This window comes from Myotis lucifugus, unplaced genomic scaffold, assembly GCF_000147115.1.
Source record: "Myotis lucifugus unplaced genomic scaffold, Myoluc2.0 scaffold_96, whole genome shotgun sequence".
Taxonomy (NCBI): domain Eukaryota; kingdom Metazoa; phylum Chordata; class Mammalia; order Chiroptera; family Vespertilionidae; genus Myotis; species Myotis lucifugus.
Window position 1 is genome coordinate 2,848,430 of NW_005871144.1, and position 20,772 is coordinate 2,869,201.

General features: G+C 39.2%; 1 pseudogene; it reads right to left on the bottom strand.

The window, feature by feature from the left end:
• Positions 1–3,486: 3,486 nt before the first annotated feature.
• Positions 3,487–3,638, bottom strand: LOC111826689 (annotated as a pseudogene).
• Positions 3,639–20,772: the final 17,134 nt, after the last annotated feature.

Here is a 20,772-nt window from a genome sequence, read left to right on the forward strand (position 1 = left end):
TTGATATCAGAGAAGAAGGGAGAAGGAGAGAGAGAGAGAAACACCAATGATGAGAGAGAATCATTGATCGGCTACTTCCCCCACCTCTAAAGGGGATCGAGCCCGAAAACCGAGCATGTGCCCTGATCAGGAATCAAACTGTGACCTCCTGGTACATAGGTCAGTGCTCAACCACTGAGCCACACCACTGGGCTACAGTGTTTCTCTTCAAGCCCTACCCATATCCACTGGATAACTCCCCAAATGAAAAGCAAAGTTGAAAAAAATCATGTATTGAATGACTTTGAAGCAACTACCCTACTGGTAGATAGACAATTATTTTCTAATCTCTTCTGACAAGCATCTGAAATTGCCTCCTACCTCTTATTAGTATCATTGTGCTTCGTGCCATATGTACAAACACATATACACTATACATATAGTGAAGATGATAACCTATAATTTCAATTTTCTAAGGACTATTGAAGTTTTTAAAATCATTGCTATTTTTAACTAATAAAACAAACTTTAAACACTTCTAATGGGCTGGAAAGTATGCTAAATAAGGAACATGAAAGGGGAAGAGATGTTCATTTATATAATTCATTGAGCACAGAATTCCCATCCTAATATATAAAAACCCAGGGTCTGTAACGACCGACCGAAGGCTCAACCAAACACCTAAGTCAGTCCTGCAGTCAGTGCGGGGTTGCCATGGCGACCCAGCAATGACTGCCGAGGGGGCTGTGGATCAGGCCTGGACAGAGGCCTGAAGAGAGAGGCAGGGTCTGATTCGCAGCCTCCATGGCAGCTGTTGATCAGCCGTTGCCTCGCTCTTTCTCTACGGGCTTCGCCAGCAGCCACACCTCTGTTTCTCTCCGGGCCTCCATGGGGGCTGCTGATCTGCTCCACCTCTCTGATCAGGCCTGGAGATAGGCCCAGAGACGCTGACTGGCATAGAAACTGACCAATCAGAACCAATTCTGGGTGAACTGTGAGGAGCCAATGGCTGCCTAGGAGGAGGAGCTTTTGACGCTGACTGGCATAGAAACCGACCAGTCAGAACCAAATTGGCTGGCAGGGGACGGCAGTTGGGGGCGAGATGAGGCCTGCAGGGGAGGGCAGTTGGGGGCGAGATGAGGCAGGCAGGGGAGGGCAGGTGGGGCGAGATCAGGCCGGCAGGGGAGGGCAGTTAGGGACAATCAGGCAGGCAGGCAGAGGCAGTTAGGGGTGATCGGGCAGGCAGGCAGGTGAGTGGTTAGGAGCCAGCTGTCCCAGATTGAGAGAGGGATGTTCTGCTGCCGGTTTAGGCCTGATCCCTAAACCAGCAGTCGGACATCCCCCAAGGGGTCCCAATTGGAGAGAGTGCAGGCTGGGCTGAGGGAACTCCCCCCTCTGTGCACAAATTTTGTGCACCAGGACACTAGTTAGTACATAATTTCAGAAGATCTTACCTGAAAACTTACATTTCCTTCCTATAAAGGAAAAGTAATAAAACCAATTTTAACTTTTAGTTTTTCCATTTCTGAATGTCTCTAAGTTTATTTCTTTAAATATTTCAATGTTTCTTAATATAGGGTCTACATTAGAGGTAGCTCCACTGGACTTTTTTATAGTTCTAGCCAAAATCCTATATGCCAGAACTTACACCTGAATTTAAGAATCAAAAATCAATAGCATTAGAGTTATTCTGTCATAGGGGAAAATGTGAGATTGCTACTCATGGTAAAGAGTTGATTTTTTAAAAGACACTGTGGAACAAGTACAAAGGAACCTATGAAATTGGAGAGTTCAAGTGTGTTATCACCATTGAAATTTAGGAAATTATCATGGATGAAGACATGCAGGTAGCTAGTAAACATGAAACCTCCACCAATAGGCATCAGGAAAATGTTTTTCCTTTTAATTTTTATTATGTGGTGTGTGGGGGTTTTGTTTTTTTGTGTGTGTGTTTTTTTTGTTTGTTTGTTTTCTGCCCTTTAGATGGAACTAAACAAATAGAACAAAAAAAACTAGAATAAATAATTCTTACAAGCGTTCAATGTGATAAGCTCTCACATATTATTGGTAGGGTGAAGGTAAGAAGTTTTTGTAAAGTATTTTGGCAAAGGAGGCTTCCTCTGTTTAATGTTAGACGTCACAATGTGAATTTGTAAACTTTTTTTGTTTCTGAAGCATTTTCCTTAGAAAGCTGAGAGAAAGACAAATAGCTAGACATAATTGTAGACAGGTGAAGATACATCTCTTAGCATAATATTGTTGTATATTTAGTTTCATGCTCTGGGTGCTACCTTATGCTCTGAACCAGTGAGAGTATATGGCAGAACACTATATACTTTGTCCAATGAGTATTAGAACATCTCAAACACTATTGCCCTCAAGTGCTCTTCATTAACCTATCCTGAGCTTCATATGATCTGAAATTTGGGATGTTTACTTCACTGTGGCCTTTCATTCTGATATTTACTTTGTTTCTTTCCATATTGACTGAAAAAACTGTAAAAGTGGGTAGTGCAAATGAACAAAAATGTATAAATCTATAAATCTTCATGTTAATTAAGCTAAAGACCGACTCTGACATCGTCTAGCAAATGGGAGAGGAAACAAAAAATATGGATTAGCAAGTAATTAGTGTTGGTGAGGATTCTTTGACATTTTGAAGTATAGCCTGGGGGATTGACCAGCAATTCTATAAATAGAAAATGGGAGACTATGACCTGGAGCATGACGGATGGAAAATGAGTTGCTAACATAGAATACCAAGAAGCGTCTCTTATGTATTTATGCTGTATGGGCCAGTGGAGCTCTGATTCTGTTAAAGGCCCATATCCAAGAATATATACCCTGAGCTACATTTGGAGCATTAGGTATATTTCAAAGTCCTTAAAAATATATTCATCCCTAGCTAGTTTGGCTCAGTGGATAGAGCATCAAGGTTCAATTCTGGTTAAGAGCATGTCCCTCGGTTCCTCCCTGGCCCGGGCCCTGGTTCAGGCACATGCAGGAGGCAACCAATAGATGTGTTCAACTCAGAATATTGACATCTATTTTCACTCAGAAATATGTAAGAAAATAATCAAGAGCTATATATAAGAATGCTTATCAAACATTGTTCATAATAGTAATTATTACTTATAAAATAAATATTTATCAATATAGGTAGAGTTAAATAAAATAATATTGTGCATATGATCAATTATTATAACTTGTACTATGGTATTTTGGGACTGTACATATATTGTTAAGTAAAAATCAAAGCAGAATTTATAGGCACTATAATATTAATTCAAATTTGTCAATATTTTATATATTTGTAAAATTACATTTTCTATTACATATTAGAACAAAACCACAAAAATATTAAGTAATAACTGGCAGTAGATGAAATTATTAATAATTTTTATATTCTTTAATTTCTTTGAAATTTCACATACTTCATGATTACTTATTACTTCTCTATTTGGAATAAAACAAATAAACCCATTCAAAACTGTTGGTCAATTATCCAAGTGGTAAACTTAATAATAGACTTTCTCTCAATTAATATGAGATTCATTCTAATCAAGTGTAATTATATGCTAGAATATGTGCATTCAATATATTTAAACTGATAAGAACAGATACTACACGTGATCTTAGCCAAAAGGCGGAGAAGCGATGCATTCAATATATTTAAAGACGTATGTCAATTCAGTGGGTGCTCAGGATCCAGATTTCAGTTTCTTCCTTTAGTACATTTGACTAACAATTTATTTCTAAATGTATTTTTGTGCATACTTTATGTGCTATATACTGAACCACCACTGGCGAATTTACTGTCTTTTTTGAAAAGGTGAAATGTTAAATTTACAGAATTGCAAGAAAAACAAATATAATGCCAAACTTCACAGTACTGTTTTATTTTGGAAGAAAGAATGGACCTTGAGAAGCGTACCAGTTTTTAAATAACTAACAAGTTCCAGTATTTTCCACTTCAATAGAATATAATTCCTACTACCCTACAGTTTCAAGAATCATTCAAAAGTTTGAAAGTATTTGTGAGCAACAATTTCTTCCCTTTGTCTCTCAGATACATTCTGAAAATATCTGACGATTTCACCTAAAACCAGCAATCTCTGCTAGCCGAAATGCTCATAAAAGAAGTGGCATTATGTTGAGCTTCCTTCCTACTCTCTCATAAATTTAACATCTCATCTTTTCATAAAATAGTAAACTCACCAGTGGTGGTGGTGGTGGCTGTGGTGAGGTGGTGATGGCTCTATGTTTATCATAACCTTTTAAAATAAATAAAGGAATTAAAACTTTTTTAAACTTCAACATTCTAAAATAGGAACTTATACTTAACGATTTTCTCTTAAACGTGTACATAGAAAACAACTTATCCTGTCATATTTGACTTACTAAACAATCAATGTCTCATCTATATCTTTCCACCCAGATAAACATTACTATCAGCCAACTTTGTTTTACTGCCGCAGTAGAGTTAAGTTTTCTGCCAATCAATTTGCTTCCTCTCACTATCCAGTGAAACTTTTCTCCCTCCTGTCTTTACCTACCTCCCACCATCCCTCCCTCAAGACAGAAAATAACATCTGAACCATTTTATGTCATTTTGTATGGCAGTGCCTGTTCCTTAAATTACTCTAAGCAACACAAACAATAACAATAAACCTCCCTAAATAATTGCAAATTACATACAAGCTATAATAAGTGCAATTAAATACAATTCACTATGACCATAACGCCACTTTCTTTTCAGTCAGTCACATGAAGGGCAGAGGGATGACTGGAACTTATTTAACATAATCAAGGAGGGCTAACATAAATCACACTTAGAAAATGCCCTCGAACAGAGCCTCAACTGGGGCTAGACGGGGCGGCTGCCCTTACACTGACTACTTGCACAGAGAGAAAGGACTCAAAATGCTTTCGCTGGGAGTTTGGCAAAGACAGGCTCCCGCTGTGTGTTTCCCATTATTCTGGAATAACTCACTATCAAACATTACCAGTTGGCAGTATCACAGATATACATCAGAATAAAAATGTTTTCTCCTTGTAGGTCATAAATGAGATCCATTTAGTCAGTGACTTCTGCAAAAGGGAACTGGCACTTTTAAAACAGTGTGTATTCACTAAGTTTAGTGAAATTTAGTCAGAAGTAAGTTAACTGCATGTCTTCCAAAGCCAGGTACTTAGAAAAAGTATCAGGACTTTTATCTGCAAAGAGTAACTTATGTTTATTATGCTTGTTATGTGTTCAGTACCTTTTAAAGTATGTCAGATATATTAATTCATGTACTGCTCCCAACGAGTTAAGAACTATTATTATTGCTATTTTATAGATTTAAAAAACTAAAACAGAAAAATTAAAACAATCCAGGGTCACACAGCTTAAAAATAGCATCAGAGAAGTTTCAGTGTAAAAATTGTCAGAGAAAACAACAAATCCGGGATAGAATAGACAAATGTAAAATGTGATAGAGAAAATGTATTTATTTTCTTATTTTTTTATCAATAAGGGTATTTTAATAAAAATATATTTGACTTATAACATTGTATCATTTGGGGTGTGTAACGTGTTAATTTGATACATTTATATATTGTAATAGCCATTGTAGTGATAATTAGCACCTCTAGCACATTACATAATTATCCTTTTTTTTTTTTTTTTAGTGCTTGGAATCACTAAATTCTAGTCTCTTAGGAAGTTTGGTGATTTTAATTAAATATTGTTGTCTATATTCACTATACTGTATGTTAGATCTCTAGGGTTTATTTACAACAAGTTGGAAATTTGTACCCTTTAACAACATCTGTCTTATCCCCTTATTCCCCATCCCCTGGTAAACACCATTTTACTCCCTGTTTTTACAAATTTGGCTTTTTTACTTATTTATTTATTATTTACTTATTTATTTTATGTTTTCATCTCCATTTATAAAGAACATTTAGAAGGAAGAAATGATGGTCCCCAGAACTGGAAGTGGAACCTAAATCGCATGTGACACTTCCTGTCTGTATTAGTCAGCATGGGCACCCATAACAAAATACCATGTTGGGCTTACACAACAGAAATTGATTTTCAAACAGTTCTGGAGGCTTAAAGTCCCAGACTGAGGTGACAGCCAGCTCGATTCCTGGTGAAACCTTGTTTGATTCTTGGCTTATGAACAGTTGCCTTCTTTCTGTGTCTTAACATGGCCTTTCTGTGTGCTTGTGGAGAGAGGAGAAAGGTGGAGATGGGGGACAGAGCGAGACCTGGTATCTCTTGTAAGGATACCAGCCTTTCTGGATTTGCCTCCCCTGCCCCATTATGATCTCATTTAATTTTACGTCCCAAAGGTCCAATCTCCAAATGCAGTCACATTGGGAGTTAGGGCTTCAAATATATGAATGGGGCTGGGGGAGGGGGGTGATTCAGTCCAAAGCGCGCTCCAGTTACCTAAGTTATAAGAGTAATGAGAGATATGTGTGATCCTTGTCTGGCAAAGAACACTTATAAGCTCCTCTGGAAAGAGGGCTATTTTCATCGGCATTTAAGGGATATGCCGTGCATAAGCTCACAGAGTAACACAACAGAATAATTATTTGACTATAGGTTTGTTGAAGATACAAAAATATTCCTCACAGCGTCATTTCTTATTCTGTCCATCAGAAGTTACGAATTTAGGAAGCTAAGTAATTATGATTCAGATATGGAAAATCTATGACTTCTCTACCATATCTTGAGAGTTATAAGAAACACTTTTTTTTTACTCATTACACAAATTTTTTTAAAAAAAATTTGTAGCCAAATTTCATTAAGTACATTTATGAATAAATGAATATGTTATGTTCTAACACTAGAGGAAAACTAAAGCCCTGGCTGGTGTGCTCAGTGGTTAGAGCGTTGGCCCACCCAGCCAAGGTTGAAGGTTTGATTCTTGGTCAAAGGCACATACTTGGCTTTCAGGTTCCATCCCTGGCCTCAGTCAGGCGCTTGCAGGAGGCAACCAATCGATGTGCCTCTCTCTCTCACATTTATGTTTCTCTTTCCTCTGTCTCTCTCCCTCTCCCTCCCTCCTTTGAACTCTCTGAAAATCAATGAAAAAAAGTATCCCTGGGTGAGGATTAACAAAAGAAAAAGAACATTCATTGAAAATATTAATGCTATGTATGCCATTAGCTCTATTTTTAAAGTATTTTAATTTTCTTTTCTCTTTAAAACTCCTATCATACATTTGAGAAAACCAAAATCTAAATGCTGAAGTAAATATTATCAACCTAATAATGCAAAATAATTATTTCCTGATGGATAATTTTTTTATCTGTTAATTTTTAAAAACTAGTATCTGTTATATGTCAAACACTGCCTGGGATATTGATTTAGACTTTGTCTAATTGATTCAAAAATGTTAACCAACTACTGTATAATAGGTACTCACACACATATTCTCTCTTGTAATGTACTTGGCTTTTGTTGAATAAAGTGATGTTTTTGGTTTCCCATATTTGCATCTTGGAAAAAATTTAAAAAAAAACTATCACATTTATTAAGCATGTATTTTGTGCAAGGTACCAGGGTTTTTTAATATATAGTATCTCAATTAAGCTTGATGAAATAAAGTTCTGTGAAGTTAGTTATGGCCCTGGCTGATTAGTTCAGTTGGTTAGAGCATCATTGCAATACGCCAAGGTTGCAGGTTTGATCCTTAGTCAGGGCACACACAGGAATCAACTATTGGCTTCATAAGTAAGTGGAACAACAAATCGGTGTTTCTCTCTCTCTCTCTCTGTCTCTCATTTTTTTCTCTCTTTCCCATCCTTTCTATCTCTCAAGTTAATTTTAACAGTTAGTTATATTATTTTATAGATACAAAAACTGTGCCTAAGAGAAATTAAATAACTCTCCTTGAAAACACCATTAGTAAGGGTTTAAATAAGAATATTTTTATTCAGGAGTCCAAGTTCTTTACCACTATGCATCACAATTCCTGAAGTTTTAAAAATTATTGTAGTGAGCTGAGCCATATTCATAGTTTCTTTCTTAAGAGGTGTTATTCTCATTTAGGTTATATCTTTTGGTTAGGAATAAACCTTTATTTCAACTGTTACTGCCATCAGAAAAATAAGATAAAAATACAAAGGTTTTTTTTTTCCTCCTTGCACAAATAACCATTATAATCACATATGTAAGCATATCACTTTTATGGAATTACAGAAAAAAATTAATGAATATAATGGGAATAATTTATAGTCTTATGAGTTTCACTTTTATTTGTTTATATATTGTTTATATGGCGTTTGGACCAACCATTATCGATAGGCTATATATTGGGTGGCCAGAGGACCACTTAATTTACAAATATATCTGAAAATATTGCCATAATACCTTCCTCACAATAAGCATTTCATCAGTGCTCAGTGGTGTCAGAGGTGGTGATAATGAAGATGGTCTCTGCTATATTCTAGTGAGAGGAAAAGACATTACATAGGTAACAAATAATCTCAAATAGAGATAAATGCTATGAACAAGACAAAACTGGTTGTGGTTGAGAGATGGACTATAGGGAGGACCTTTTTCTACAGGTGGTCACACGTTGCATCTTCAAAGTAAGGACATTTGAGATGAGGCCTAAATAAAAACAGATATGGAAGCATAAGGTACACTTTCCAGACAGGAAAAAGCCCTGAGCTGGAACTGGTCATAGTGTGTTTGAGGAATACTAGGTAGATCAAATCCAGAGTGGCTGAAACAGAGAGAGGAGAAGAGTGGTATGAGATGAGTTTAAAGACATAAACAATGGCTAGAATTAAATGTACTGTGAAGCCATTACAGTATTTTAGTTATTTGTGTAATTTAATCTATGACTAAAAAAGTTTTCACTACTGTGATAAAGAAAAAATGGACTTGTGGAGATTCATCAGTGCAAACAGTGGGCTTTAGGCCTGCTCTGTCCAATACACATAAGGCTATTTAAGTACATTAAAATTAAATAAAATTTAAAATTCAGAATCTCAGTCACGCTGACCACATTTCAAGTGCTCAGTGAGCACATGCAGCTACTGGCCAGTGGGACAACAATGATATAGAACATTTCCATCATCATTGCTATTTTATTAGATAAAAATGCTAATATTGCAGTAAAAATTGAGAGAATGTATTTGACACATGGCTTAAAGGTAGAATTCAAATATATCTGTGTATACAGCCAATGTTAAAGCCAAATGTAGAAAAAACTCATCTTACATAGTAGTATTTAGTAATGTCCAGTAGTCATTGATGTAAAATAAAAATACACTTGTACCCAGGAGTCAGAATAAATGCTATTCAAGTTATCAAGACTACAAAAATGTCAATGCGAAATGACAAATAATTTTAAGTCTAAAGAGACCTTGTAGTTTGTTTAGCCCAGTCTTCTGGAAATAGAAGCAAGTAGATTTTGAGTGACTTGCCCTAGTATTAAATTGTCAAGCACTGAAATTGAGAGTAGAAAATAGTGAGCTGCCCTAAACCCCATTCAATGCTATTACAGTAATATGGTTCCAGCTCTTTCAGTATGTGATCTGGCTACTTCTCACCAGGCTTTCCTCCCTAGAGACATAGACAACTCAGACCTGTATCCCAAGCATCTATCACAATATTTGGCACCTAATAAATGCCAACAAAACTTAGTTTATGAATATCTGAATTACAATGATGGAAGAAAGAAAGAAAGATGAAACAATTTAAATACTTAAATTGTGTTTTTTTTTAAATTGTGTGGAATGTGTAATATATGATGTTATTGACTGAATGTTTGTGTCCCCCAAATTCCTGTGTTGACAACCAAGTGCCGAAGGTTAAGCATTAGGAGGTGGGACCTTTGGGAAATGATTAGGTCATGAGAGCAGATCCCTCATGAGTGGGATTAGTGCCCATATAAAAGAGATCAAGAGAGCTTGTGTCATTTCCACCACATGAGGATACAAGGGAAAGTGTGCCACCCCCAAAAGGTCCCTCACCTAACCATACTGACACCCTTATTTTGGACTTCCAGCCCCCAGAACTGTGAGAAATAGATTTCTGTTGCTTATAAGCCACTCAGTGTAATATTTTGATATGGGATGGACTAAGACAGATGGTAAGAAACTGTTGTGATTAAAATAAAGTCAGCTTACGTATATAAATCTTAGGTATTCATTTATTTGTACATCTTTCAGGAAAAAATATGGGTTTATAACACATGTATAAGTAAAATATATGCCAATGGTATCACAAGGCTAGAAAGAGAAAAAAGGAAAGTATACTATTTAAAGTTCTAATACTCCATGGGTAGTGATATAATATCTTCTTTTATAATTAGAATAGATTTTTTGAGTTATAATTCACATATCATACAAATCACCTTTTTTAAAATGTCCAATTGACTGTTTTTTAGTATACTTATAGAATTGTGCAAGTATCACCATAAAAAGAAGCTTCATACTCATTACTGGTGATTCTTCATTCCCATCCCCTTTCTCTGGAAAATACTAATCATTTACCTGGTATTATACTTTGGTGATACCATTAACAAATATGTATTGAGCTCTTATTCTATCCCAGGCATTCCATTATGTATGTATGGATTTGCCTTTTATGAACATTTCACCTAAATGGAATCATACAATAGCCCGTCTTTTGTGACTGGTTTATTTCACATTAGTAAATTGTTTTTCAAGGTCTTTTCATGGTGTGCTTTGTATCACTATTGCATTTCTTTCTCTTTTTTTGATAAATAATAGTCCATTATATGAATACTAGAGGCCCAGTGCACAAAAATTTGTGCACTCGGGGGGGGGGGAGAGGGGGGGTCCCTCAGCCCGGCCTGTGCCCTCTTGCAGTCTGGGACCCCTCAGAAGATAACGACCTGCTGGCTTAGGCCTGCTCCTGGGTCGCAGAGGGCAGGCCCAATCCCTAGGTGCAGCCCCTGGTCAGGCTCAGAGCAGGGCTGATTGGGGAGTTGGGGCACCGCCCCCTGTCATGCACAGAGCAGGGCTGATTGGGGAGTTGGGGCACCGCCCCCTGTCATGCACAGAGCAGGGTGGATTGGGAGGTTGCGATGCCACCCTCAGTCACGCTCAGGGTGGGGCCGATTGGGGGGTTGGGGCACCGCCCCCTGTCACACTTAAGGCAGGGTCGATGGGGAGGTTGCGGCGCCACCCCCTTTCACGCACAGAGCAGGGCCCATCAGGGGGTGGGGTGCTGCCACTGTCACACACAGAGCAAGGGGCGGATAGGGAGGTTGTGGCCCCCACCACCCTGTCACACACAGAAGCAGAGCCCATCAGAGGGGTTGGGGCGCCTTCCCCCTGTCACAAACCAGAGCAGGGCGGATAGGGAGGTTTGTGGCCCCGCCCCCTGTCACACACAGAGCTGCAGGGCGATCAGGGGGTTTGGGAGCTGCCCCCTGTCACGCTGATCTGGTGCCAAGAGGCCTCTTGGCTCCGCTGATCCCGGTACTGGGAGGCATATTACCCTTTTACTATATAGGATAGAGGCCTGGGGGCCGGCTGGTTTGCCCTGAAGGGTGTCCTGGATCAGGGTTGGGGTCCCCACTGGGGTGCCTGGCCAGCCTGGATGAGGGGATGATGGCTGTTTGCAGCTGGTCACACACCCTTCAGGGTGGGGGTCCCCACTGGGGTGCCTGGCCAGTCTGGGTGAGGGGCTGAGGGCTGCTTTCAGGCTGGCGGTTGTTGACTGAAGCTCCCAACCGCTCCTTTTTTTTCTCTTTTTTTTATTTTATTCTGGGCCAGCTTTAGCTCTGGCTCTAGCTCTGAGGCTTCGTATCTGGTTTGTTTGCCGTTCTATAATCGAAACAATGTATAACTTCAGCTCTGAGATCCAGGCAGGCTGAAAGCTGGTTTCTGGGGTTTTGTTTAGCTTCTACATTTGCAACATAGTACATAGTTGCTTAGAGTTGCAACTCAGAGGCCGGCAAGTCAGGCGGGGAATGTTGCAGTCTGCAGTCACTGAAGCAAGCAAGCCTCATGTTCGCTTCCAGCTGCCTGGCTGCTGGCCGCCATCTTGGCTGACAGTTAATTTGCATAAGGATATGCTGATTAGCCAATGGGAAGGGTAGCGGTCGTACGCTAATTACCATGTTTCTCTTTTATTAGTGTAGATACTATATCTTATATATTCAGCAGTTGATGGAAATTTGGATTGCCTCTATTTTGGGACATTTATAAATTATGTTGCTATGTTTGTGTACAAGTTTTTATGGACATATGTCCATATTTCTCTTTGTTATGTACATACCTATGGTTAGAATTGCTGAATCGTATGACAACTCTGTTTAACCTTTTGAGAAAGTACCAGACTGTTTCCCAAAGGAGCTGGACAATTTTACAGTAACCAGCAGTGTATGTGGATTTCAAATTTCTGCACATCCTTGTCTTATTATTATAGTGACCCCAATGAGGGTAGGAAGTTTGATTTCTTGATGGCCAATGATACTGAGCACTTTTCCATGTATTGATGACCCTATTTTGCCCCCAGATTACTTGAAATCCATTCCCTTGGTTACAAAGTAAGGGAAAGAAGAAAATAGATGTCAAGAGCACTGTTTGATGTGACCAAAAACAGAACTACATTCCTGTCAATGACATATGTTGTATCTTTTTTGACTGTGAGTAGTCAGGAAAGTTTTCTAAAAGTAACAGTGAAAGACAGTACACAAAATTATCTGTTGGTAGTTTTATACTGAGTCACTCTTGTTGCTAATAATATTGTCTACCTGAAAGCTGTCTCTTTGAACCTAAAACACAGAAGCAAGTGCTTAGATGCATATTAGCCTGATCATGATGCCACATACCTACGCTCTGCAGATGTTAGTTATTCTGGAAAATGTAATCTTAAGAAAGACTTAGTATTAGTATTCATTGAACAAGAAAGTAGACTAAACAGTATAGGTAGTGTATCCAAAAAAGGAAGTGCAACCACTGAGTTAGTGATTCCATGATGACATGGTGCTGAGATTGTGAGGGGGCCACATGCTTTAAACCTTACTAAGCTCTAGTAAGTGCTGACTTCAGTCACAGCAAAGCAAGCAAGGAACTCAAGGAAAAACTCAGCACTAACTGGTGTAGCATGGGAACATACAGAAGCCCTGGGAAGGCAGAGTAAGGACCGTAAATAAAACATAACAATCAAGCCTGGTGCTTTTTTTGTGGTCAGGGTAGCAATCAGACACGAAGAATGCACAAGGAGCCCAGGCATATCAGTGGTAAACCAGGAAGGCTCATAGTATATTCCAGGAAACAGATAACTGATGGCTACGACACAGGAGAAGACAATACAAATTTAAAAAATAAATCAGGATGGATGCTTTGTCTCTAATTATCCTTAGTTAAAACATTTACTAATAAGAGAAGATGATTAAAGAAGGCCACAACTATGATACACGCATTCTAATTGTGTGTTAAATAAACCCATCTACTCCCTACTCAGTGCTGGCTTTTTAATATAATTTAAAAATAAAATCTAAGATATTTACATTGGTTATACCTAAACACATTGCCACCTTGGAGCCTAGAATGTAGCCAACCTTCAAAACAGTGTCTAGAAGTGAATCACAGACATGTTTAAGTAACTACTCTGTATTTGAATGCCAAACAGCAAGGTCCATGAGTTCAGGACCACATCCATTTTGGTAACTATAATTTCTCCCATGCCTAGCCGAGAACCTGGCATTCAAAAATTTATATATTAAATGACCAGGACTGATAAAATGGCAATAACATGCCCTGTGTGGATGAGTTAGGCATTACACATTCATAAGTACGCATGCATTTTAACTATAAATCCACAGTAATACAACACTGCTATAGAGATTGTAAGAACATCCTATATAATAAAGAGGTAATAAGCAAATTGACCGTCATGCCCTCGCATGAGATGGCTGCCCCCATGTGGTCACAAGATGGCCACCACAAAAATGGCCGGCAGGGGAGGGCAGTTGTGGGCAATCAGACCAGCAGGAGAGGGCAGTTAGGGGCAACCAGGTGAGCAGGGGAGGGCAGTTAGGGGTGACTGGGCTGGCAGGAGAGGGCAGTTAGGGGCAACCAGGTGAGCAGGGGAGGGCAGTTAGGGGTGACTGGGCTGGCAGGGGAGGACAGTTATGGGTGACCGGGCCAGAAGGGGAGGGCAGTTGGGGGCAACCAGGCCAGCAGGGGAGCAGTTAGGAGTTGATCAGGCTGGCAGGGGAGTGGTTAGAGGGTGATCAGGCTGGCAGGCAGAAGTGGTTAGGTGAGCAGGGAGCCAGCAGTCCTGGATTGTGAGAGGGATCCCAGATTGGAGAGGGTGCAGGCTGGGCTGAGGGACACACAACCTGTTTCCCCCCCACACACACAAATTTTATGCACTGGGCCTCTATTAGAGATAATAAAAATTAGTGCCCTGACATCAATAAGATGTTATAATGATAATTAGAAAATATTAGGAATTTGTTCTGCAGTCTCTAGGGCAAATTGATTACTGGTATATATAAATAGAAAGTATATCACCTTATTCAAATACATGTAAATGATATATTACTTCATATCAAATAAAAATTAAGTATTCCCATAGGATTAGTATATTATAAACTACATTAGTTTTAAAAAAAGCAAGTTTATAATCTAAATATCCTGAATTTTTCATTTGTAATATTTAGATGATTTGATAAAGGAATGTGACTTAGGATTTTTATGTGTTTTCTATGTCTTCAAAAGAACCTTAAAAAGAGTGTAAATTAAAAAAGGAAAAGTGATGGCTATAAATGTTCATTAAGGCACTTTAAAATTGAGATGTTACTAACTTAATAATTATTAGCAATAATTGTTCTCCATGTAATTTGAAGATAGAATTCTACTCTATTGATTAACTCACATCAATATCAGGACACTTTTTACTCTGAAAATGAGTGCTAGTTACCCAATACATTATGTTCTCATCCATCTGGGCTTCTTTTATTGAGAGCATGGAACTGAACCACTCAAAATCCTTCAAATTTATGAACCTATAACTGCATGCATGCTGCATATAAATAGCACACAAACTCTTAAACACATCTAACTTAATGAATGTATGTAGGAGACTTCTAATGTAGAAACAAGTGCATTGTAAAAAAAATAAAATAAAATGTTCCCATTTTTTTCGGACAATTGTAGGATACACAAAATGGTAAAAAGACATCAATCAATTAGAAAGTTGAAAGGGCAAATATATAATAATGTAAGGTCTACAAACAAAATAATTTCACTAGTGGCTAAGGTAGTAAAAAGAACAGGCAAATTTAAAGTACATTATTGCAAAAATACCCATAGTATCATAAATGGCCTGAGTTCTTTTTTTCCAAAACAAAGGTACTGAGAAATACTGGTTTCTGTTAGAATGCACAATGAGAATTATTGATAGATCAGGGTTGGAAGCCAACAATTATTTTGGACTAAAATGTCAAGCAGATATATGTGTTATTTTGAAATTAAATGAATACTAAATAGTTGGTGCTAAAGAAATAAAGCTACATGAAACCACGAGGGTAAATAAGATGTCAAAAACTATGGGAGCGTGTTGAGTACTGGGTAATGCCCTATGTGCAAATAACACTCAGTAAATATGAGTTGATAGTAATGTTGAAAATAGTCTGTCCCTTTCATGATAGAGTCATTTTAGAGACAGGCCAAGTGAAGCAAGAGTATTAAACAAGGAAAAAACATTTACACCAAACCTATCTTCAATGTTGTCAATACAGATACTAAAATCACCTAAGATTAATGGGCTATGTGGTTCCAACTAGAGTTGAGAAAGAAAAATCTATAAATTCATTAAGAAAACTTGTGGTTTCTCAAAGAGGTCTGTAAATTAAAAGTGTAGCTAAAGTTGCATGCTAAAGATCAGATAGATACACACAGACAAAACTGTGATGTTTTGATTTTGTAGGAGAATACATGTTTAAAAAGTTGAACTCTAACCTTTGTAGCCTAAAACAAATTTTCAGTTAGGGATATAACATGACTTATAAATCCCAAAGGAAAGTTTTAATTACATAGTAGCCTTATTATCTAAGTTAATCCAAGCCATTTTTAGAATGTGGAAATTACTGCTGAATCAGGAGCTTTGTAACAATTATTCAACAGTTATAATATGTTACTATACTATATTACAAAGAAAATCTACAAAATACAATTCAATATACAAAAATATTTTGAATTTATAGATTTATGTATTTTGGGTTGTACTCTAATGTACAAATACATGTAATTATCAAATATAAGTAACTAGAGGCCCGGTGCACAAAAATTTGTGCACTCTGTGGAAGTCCCTCAGCCCGGCCTTTGCCCTCTGGCAGTCTGGGACCCTCGGGGGTGACCACTTGCTGGCTTAGGTCTGCTCCCCAGGAGATTGGGCCTAAGATGGCAATCAGACATCCCTCTGTCATCCCAGCAGCCTTGGGGGATGCCCACTTGCCAGCAGGGAGCAGACCTAAGCTGCAGTCAAACATCCTTAGCGCTGCTGAGAAGGCAGGAGAGGCTCCCACCACCACCGCTGTACTGGAAGCTGTCAGCCTGGCTTGTGGCTGAGCAGCGCTCCCCATGTGGGAGCACCCTGACCACCAGGGGGCAGCTCCTGCATTGAGCATCTGCCCCCTGGTGGTCAGTGTGTGTCATAGTGACCAGTCATTCCCAGTCTTTCTGCTGTTAGGGTCAGTTTGCATATTACCCTTTTACTATATAGGATAGAGGCCTGGTGCACAGGTGGGGGCCAGCTAGTTTGCCCTGAAGGGTGTCCTGGATCAGGGTGGGGGTCCCGCTTGGGTGCCTGGACAGCCTGGGTGAGGGGCTGATGGCTGTTTGCAGCTGGTCACACCCCCTTCAGGGTGGGGGTCCCCACTGGGGTGCCTGGCCAGTCTGGGTGAGGGGATGAGGGCCGTTTTCAGGCTGGCGGGTGACTGAAGCTCCCAACCTCTCCTTTTTTTCTTTTTTTCTTTTATTCTGGGATTTATTTACCTTCTATTGCTGTCACTGGAGCTGAGAGCCGGCTTTAGCTCTGAGGCCGGCTCCAGCTTGAGGCCTTGGCTGCTGAAAGCAGGGATCTGGGTTTGTTTGGGTTCTATAATTGCAACATTGTTTCTTAGAATGCAGCTCAGAGGCCGGCAACGGCAGGCGGGGAACCTTGGCTTCCTCCATCACTGGAGCAAGCAAGCCTCCTGTTCACTTCAGCTGCCTGGCTTCCGGCAGTTAATTTGCATATCGCCCTGATTAGCCACTGGGAAGCGTGTCAGAGGTACGGTTAATTACCATGTTTGTCTATTATTAGATAGGACTAGAGGCCCAGTGCATGAAAATTCATGCACTGGAGTGGGGGTTCCTCAGCCCGGCCTGCCCCCTCTCACAGTCTGGGAGCCCTCAAGGGCAGGAGGTGACCCGGCAATCAGGGGAAGGTGACGCCCATCACACCTCTGCTGCTGCCACTGCCAGCAGCACAAGCCTCGGCCGACCCTGGTTACCTAGCCTTGGGTGGCCCTGGGCAGCTGGGCAGCTGCCATCTGAGGCTTGCCTTTGCCTCAGGCCAGCCCTGGGCAGCTGGGCAGCCAACATCTGAGGCTTGCTTGTGCCTTGGGCGTCAGCTGGGCTGCCACCAACCAAGTCTTGACTGTGCCTTGGGCCAGCCCTGGGTGGCTGGGGGCTGCAGGGACTGGGGAACTCTGGAGGCAGGCGGAGAGTGGCTGTGTCCACCTGGGGGTGGGCCAGGCCTTGCCACACCTGCCACCCAGGTGGGGCTGAGGGGAATGGGTGCCGCCATCTTGTGGCTGTGGGCACCACCATCTGTGAGGGCGTGACAGTCAATTAGCATATTCCCTGCTTATTGGCTGTGGGCACCACCATCTTTGCGATGGCATGAGGGTCAATTAGCATATTCCCTCTTTATTAGATAGTAGGATTGTGTATTTTAGGAAATGGCTTATCTTTCTTCTTTGTTAATACATTTTCAAATGTCATTTCCATATCTCTAATTTTCTTTAGCTAATGTATTCGAACATTCTCTAGAGGAAGAGAAAGTAGAGGTAGAGGTAAGGCCTCACACTGAAACATATATTTACACATATGTAGAGGTCAATTTTTATATTCAGTCTAGCCCATCTAATATGAGTCAATTGATTTTGTAGAACTAGCCACACTACAGTTCCCCATTGAGTTCAAAGAGTGTAAATTTAGTCACAAAGAGAATCAGTACCGACTCAGGAAAACTCATCACCTCTACTGGAGTGCCAATGCCAAGAGCAGGTGGGGGCCAAGAATCTCGGCTGCATCTAGAAAAAAAAAGACAATATAGAGATAACATAGAGTGCTGAGATTACAATAAAGATACTGGAAAAAGTTTTTCATAATGAAAGATTCAGTTCCAGGAGGAAAGACATTGTGGTGGGAAAGACTCCTGTTAGGATTTTGGAGTTCTGGTCTTGGCTCTGTTCCAGCTCTGTCCCTCACCAGTAATATAAAGTGAGCCCATCAGCTTATCATCTTCCGCAGTGGCTGCCTCATTTCCCAGTGAGAGAGGTAATGTGATGCTCTCTAGCATCTGGGGTTCTGGGAGATGTTTATGGAAAGACAAAACAAACTTGGAGTTCGTGTTTTATCTACAAGTATGTACGTATGGTAAAAGAGGCCACAAAAACAACTCTGAATAAAATCTCTCTTAACAACTCATGATAATAAAAAAGATGAAAATAAACATTACTACATTTGAAATAGAAAATTTTGCTAGACCATACACACACACATGCATGCACAAACAACGAAACAAAAAACAAAATATCCCGTGAACACAAATATAAATTCTAAAATAATTTTAGAAACAAAATCACATTTTCTACACCTTTGTCTATATTTTTACTTTACATAAAATCAGGTCCACTGTGGAACTGAAAGAAGCGGCCAATGATATGACACTCACCAAATACATTTTTTAAATATGCAATGAACTTTTTCCACATGCCCTCTAGGGTAGCATCTTCTTTAGGCTCATGCTTCCAAATTTCATTAAAGTAAACAATTACACCATAACTACAATGATTCTTATCTACTCTAAGCTCAATATGGCAACGTGTAAAGAAAATTTTCACTGTCTATTCTAAACTCAGAATTTAATGAAAACATTTAAAAATTTAAATATCTCAAGGGAGTTTGGGCTTAAAAAATTTAAAGATCATAAATTAAACAAAAAAATTACTGCATTCTGGTCTATGTGAGAGATTTTGCCAGACTTCAGTTCTGGTTATAAATAATTTTTCTGGTGTATCATATTTTTCTTTCAATGAAAACACTGCTTGCCCTGGCAGGTTTGGCTCTGTGTATAGAGCATTGACCTGCTGACTGAAGGGTCCTGGGTTTGATTCCAGTCAAGGGCACGTGCCTGGATTACAGGCTCAGTTCCTGGTGGGGGGCATGCAGGAGGCAGCCAATCAATAATTCTCATCATTGATGTTTCTGTCTCTCTCCCCCTCCCTTTCTCTCTCTGAAATCAATAAAATATATATTAAAAAAACACCCTACTTAAGTAGCATACAATCATAACTTCTTAGCCACTTTATAAATAGAACTTGTATATAAATATTTTTTATTAAATGTTGGATTTGGTTACCTAAATCACCAAGTTCACATAGTGAATCCCTTAGAGCAATAGTAAATATTTTTTAACCTCAGTAAAATATTTCAGACCTCAGCATCTGGTAAGACGTAATGATACACATTTGTTTATTATTCATTTAAAAATAAATTTTCTGGTCTCATTTGATTTTCTTCCCGAAGGATTATACTACTACGCATGTTTAGGTAGATTGCTTATTCCTTACATTTAGTAATAAGCTGTGTTTCCCTTTTCTCGGAAACATCAAAGGCGTAAATGAATCTGTGACTATTCTAATAGCATCCCCATTACTAATGAGTTACTAAATGGGTGTTGGAGTCATAGTTTAATATTCACTTTAAAAACAAAAACAAAAAGAAAGTTGAGCTTGCGAGATGTAGAGGATTATAGGAAGATTTTGTCATCTGATTTGGAAAATAAACAAAATTTTCTCCACTAGTTTCAAAACAGAAAGATTTTACACATTAACAATTGAAGCATGGTTCCTCAATAATCATCTAGACTTAGAGAAACATCAGCAGAACTGATGCTATTAGGGAAAATGACTCAATTTGGAGAATGCTGAATGGATAACACTCTAAGACCTTCTTGATAGATGTGAATTAGATGAGAGTAAAATGTGAAATAGCATGTCATTCACTGTCCTCAACTTCTCTCGTCCACTTCTGATAATCACAGCTAATGGGAATTCATTGCACTTGTCAAAACACCTCAGCATTAAGATGACACGTGATGGAAGTAAAAACAGAGACAAATGATAGCTGTGATGAATGCACTGAGAGGAGCTGAGTGGGCTTGAATATCTCATAAGAGAGGGATCAAGAGGGCCAAACAGAGAGAACTGATAGACATCTACGCAGTAATTTCCTGTTACTTTTACATAACAGACAAATTGCAAGGAGTGCAAGTGGCAGGCCACTGTTCTCTTAGAGAACCAGTGAGTACAGCAAATGTAAAGGATTTACACAGATTTCTTGAGAGGGGCCATGGAGAGTTAAGGAGGCAACAGGAGAGAGGGACATCACTACTGTGTATCACTCCAGTAGAGTGGTCCAAGTCATGGCTGGGATGAATTTCAAAATCTGAGGTCTGTACTCCAATTATCTCCTCCAAATCATACTCCAACTGTTGTCTTTGAGGACTCACTGCCCTTAGACACA